Genomic DNA, 5,224 nt, shown 5'->3' with positions numbered 1-5,224 from the left:
AAAGCTTAAGAACCCTAGTTCAAGAACGCAAAAAGCTCCAGCAGTTTCTGCCCCGAAAATTGAGTATTTTTTCATGGATTTCATGAGAGAAATGTGGGATTTCACTAGTGGGTTACTTTCACCCATCAGGTCTCTAGTTTTCAGTCAAATTCTTGATTATCATTTAATGATTAGATCTAGGGTTTCTAGAACTTCAAATGAAATTTACGAACTTATTAGTTTTATGTTCCAAATGAGATAATAATGTTATTATTTAGTTTATCGCATGAATTTAAGACTCCTAGTTTTGTATTTCTTTACTTCTTGAACTACACATGCTAGGTAAGATATTTCAGACACTTCAGATATACATGCCTTAGTTATAAATGCATAACTACTAGATTAGTTGTTGCATTCTCAATTTGCATGTTCGGTTTTGATATATCCAATATTTACAGAAACTCAAACAAAATCAGTAAATTTACAAAATTCATGGGAGTAGCATAATATCGAGTAGGACTAGGGTTTAGCGTAACAAATAGTCCCAGAACTACTAGCCAAGTAGGTTTTAAGTCCCCACTATGGGCAATCAGTTTAGTGATCACGCCAGTATGCTTTTATACATTTGGCAGGGTATATTTGGTCCTCTCGATGGGACGTGTACATCGGACTCCATATTTACCTTATGTGGTTTTATTATCGTTTATTAGTAGCTCCCATAGACCAGTCATACACTCTGCATTGACCATTTATCATTATTCAGTAGTCAATTTCATCATGTTATAAATTGGTCATTGCATCCAGTGAGCTCAGAGTTTAGTTTGTTATGTCAAAATATTATATTTGCTTTTATACTTGTTCATTTATGTTTTATTTCAGCTTTTTCTCTATCTTACATGCTTAGTAACTTTCAAGTACTAACGCATACGTGTGATACATCTTTTCGTGATGTATGTTCAGGTTCTCAGCATCCAGATCACACATATATCGATTTCTAATCTCCAGTTAAGCAGATTCAGTGGTTAGTCCTCATTCTCCGAGGACAACACTCATGAGTGTCATTTCATTCTTAGTCATTTAGTTTCAGTTTTCGCTAGATTTTGCAGGGGCTTGTCCCAGTAATTCTAGTCGAGTTTAGAGGCTTATTTCTGATATAGTCAGTTTTTGCTTATCAGTTAGTTTATATTTTCATTGTATTAAACTCATCAGTTTTCATATATATCAGATTTAGCATATAGTTATTTCCTCATATTTTCATTTAAGTATGATTTAGTTTCCGCATAATTTGAATATATTTAGTGTGCTCATTATCATGCGAGCAGGGTTAGCTTGGGATCACTTGTGAACTTAGGTTTTGTGTCCGCGTGTCGAGGGTCGCTCGGGGTGTGACAAAAATTGGTATCAAAGTACTAGGTTTAAGTGTCCTAGGATGTCTGAAAAGCCACACTATGTTGAGTCATATTCATGGGTGTGAATTGCACCACATCTAATGAGAGTGAAGCTATGAAGTGTTCTAGGAAAAACATCACATTCTTATTACTCTTATCGTGCGTGAGGTGTTATCTCATTCTATTCTAACTTAATGTTCTACATTTAAGATCATGCCTCCTCGTAGAGGTAACACTAGGAATTCTAACGCCTGAAATGCAAACGCAACTCCTCCAGCCCCTGATAAGAAAGTCTCTAAAGCTGAGTTCAGAAATGCCATAAAAATGTTTGCTCAAACTATGGCTCACCAGAACAATCCGTTTCATGCTCATGTGAATTAAAATTGTGGAATAGTAGCACCAAGAGTCGATGACTTTGTTAGGATGAATCAACCTGAGTTCTTAGAATCGTATACTAATAAGGATCCTCAGAATTTCTTGGATGATATTAAGAAGATCTTTGAGGTAACGCAAGTCACTGGGAATGACCGGGTTGAGTTAGAATCGTACCAATTGAAGGATGTTGCTTATATCTTGTACACTCAGTGGAAGGAGAATAAGGATGCACATGGGACTCCTATCACATGGGATTGCTTTAGTGAGACTTTTCTCAAAATAAATTTCCCAATCGAGTTGAGAGAAGAAAAAGCCCAAGAATTCATGAACTTAAGGTAGGGTATCATGACAGTCCAAGAGTATGGACTCAAGTTTAACCCACTCTCCAGGTATGCTACTTACATGGTTGTTGACTCCAGGGCTTAGATGAATAAGTTTTGTAAGGATTGTTAGATTTGGTGAAAAAAAGTGCAGAAATGCGATGTTACTTGGAGATATGAACATCTCTAGACTTATAACTCACGCTCATCAGGTTGAGGGTTATAATCTTAGGGAATAGGCTAAGGAAAATACAAAGGCTAGGACTGAGAATAATGACTATTCTCAACAGAAATCGAGTGGTGGAAATCGCAAGCATGGTCAGCGAAAGTTCTTAGATCCAGCCCCTTCATCGGCTAGTGTTCCATCCTCCAAGAACAGATATGACCAAAAGTATAGATCACAAGTCTCTAAATCTGAAGGAAGTGTTTCAGGCACCAATACTTACCCCATTTTCCCTATGTGTGGTGTGAACAGTCCGAGCGAGTGTCTTAAAGGAAAAGAGGGATGTTTATGGTCTGATCATTCTGGTCATAGGTTTAGCGATTGTCCTTCTAGAAAAGGTCAAGGAGATGGTAATGGTAGAGCTTAGTCTTAAATTTTAGCAGCACCAGCAAGTTACCAAACTCAACAAGGTAACTCATCTGGTACATGTGACAGTCAGCACTAGGACATGTTATATACTCTTCAAAATTGCCAGGATTAGGAAGGTTCTCCTGATGTAGTCACTGCTACGTTACGTGTCTTTCACCTTGATTTTTATGCGTTGTTAGATCCAAGGGGTACTCTTTCTTTTGTTACTCCTTACATAGCAGTCCAATTCAATGTCAGTCTAGAAACACTCTCAGAACCTTTCTCAGTCTCTACTCCAGTCGGTGCCCCGATTTTAGCTAGACGGGCATACAAAAATTGCCCTGTCACAGTCTGTCAGAAAGTCACCTCAGCAGATCTAATAGAGTTAAAAATGGTAGACTTAGATGTCATTATAGGTATCCATTGGTTATTTAGAAATAGTAGACTTAGATGTCGTTATAGGTATCCATTGGTTATACTCTTGTTAGGCCTCAGTCGATTATAGAACTAGGATTGTTCATTTTTAGTTTTCGGATGAATCAATCCTAATATGGAAGGGTAGGAGCTTAGCGCCTACTGGTCGATTTATTTCTTACCTTAAGGCCAAAAAGATGATAACAAAGGGTTATATCTATCATATAGTTTAGTTTAAGGGTTCTAGCATAAAACCCCAACTCTTGAGTCGATTCCAGTAGTCTGTTAGTTTCAACAAGTATTTCCAACATATCTTCCTTGAGTCCTTTAATCACCTTTGTAATTGATCTTCTTCAAAATACCCAGCTCCTTACAAAATGGCCCTAGCGGAACTTACGGAATTAATAGAACAGTTGACAGATCATCTAGATATGGGCTTCATCAGATCTAGTATTTCACCATGGGGTACACCATTGTTGTTCATAAGGAAGAAAGATGGTTCTTTAAGAATGTGCATTGACTATAGACAGTTGAAAAAGGTCATGATCAAGAATAAATATCCCATCCCTAAGATTGAGTACTTGTTTGAACTACTTCAGGGTGCTAGACAATTTTCAAAGATAGACTTAAGATCGGGTTATCATAAGCTCAGAATAAGAGACAGTGGCATTCTAAAACAGCCTTCAGAACTCAGCATGGTCATTATGAATTTATAGTTATCATTATGAATTTATAGTTATCTCATTTGGAATGATTATTTCTCCAACAACTTTCATGGGTTTGATGAACAGATTGTTCAAACAGTACTTGGAGTTGTTCATTATCGTGTTTATTGATGATATCCTCATCTACTCTTGGAGTGAGGAAGAACATGCAAGTCATTTGAGTGTTGTTCTGCAGACTCTCAAGGATCGCTAGTTATTCGCTAAGTTTAGTAAATGTGAGTTCTGGTTGTAATCAGTCACTTTTCTTGGTCACATTGTATCTAGCGAAGGTATTCAAGTGGATTCAAAGAAGATAGAAGTATGAAATAGTGTCCCATACCTATCCATGCTACATATATAATTTTTTTAGGTCTAGCGAGTTATTACACAAGGTCCGGGAAAGGTTTTTTATCCATAGCCTCACCATTGACAATCTTGACTCAGAAGATGGCCAAGTTCCAATGGTCAGATGTTTGTGGGAAGAGCTTCGCAGAATTGAAAACTAGCTTGACTAAAACTCCTATCTTGACTCTAACAGACGGTTTAGATGGTTATATGATCTATTGTGATGCATCCTGTGTCGGCCATGGTTTTGTGTTGATGCAACGAGGTAAGGTGATATCTCATGCCTCTAGAGAACTTAGGGTTCATGAGAAGAACTATCCAACTCATGATCTCGAGCTTGAAGCAATGGTGTTTGCACTCAAGATTTGGAGACACTACTTTTATGGTATTCACTTAGATGTGTTCACTGACCATAAGAGCTTTCAGTATGTGTTCACCCAGAAATAGTTGAATCTTTGCCAAGGGATATGGCTTGAATTCCTTAAGGATTATTACATGAGTGTGTATTATAATCCCGGCAAGGCGAATATAGTAGCAGATTCCCTCAGCAGATTATCTATGGATAGTGTAGCCCATGTTTAGAAAGAAAGGAATGAGCTAGTGAAGGATGTTCACAGGCTTGATCGCTTAGGAGTTCTCCTTATGAGCATATCAGACAATGGTGTAATGGTTCAGAATGAGGCGGAATCTTCTTTGGTAGTAGAGGTTAAGGAAAAGCAAGACAATGATCCAATTTAGCTTGAACTTAAAAATGCAGTACACAATGAGAGAGTAAAGGTTTTCTCCCAAGAGGGAGATGGTGTACTTCGCCTACCGGGGAAAATTGTGTGTTTCTAATGTGGGAAAGTTAAGGCAGCATATTCTTGTAGAAGCCTATAACTCCAGGTATTCTATTCATCCAGTTTCCACTAAGATGTACCACGATCTGCAGGAAGTCTATTGGTGGAATGCCATGAAGAGAGATATAGCATACTTTGTGAGTAATTGTCCCAATTACAAACCAGGAGGAATGAGTGAAGAGATCGATATTCCTTACTTAGAAGTGGGATGTGATCAATATGGATTTTATCACAGGGTTACCTCATACTCGAAGACAGCATAACTCAATTTGGGTGATATTTTATAGGT

Source organism: Solanum lycopersicum, chromosome 10 (genome assembly GCF_036512215.1).
Source record: "Solanum lycopersicum chromosome 10, SLM_r2.1".
NCBI classification, from domain to species: Eukaryota; Viridiplantae; Streptophyta; class Magnoliopsida; order Solanales; family Solanaceae; genus Solanum; species Solanum lycopersicum.
Note: the sequence above shows the minus strand (reverse complement) of the source record.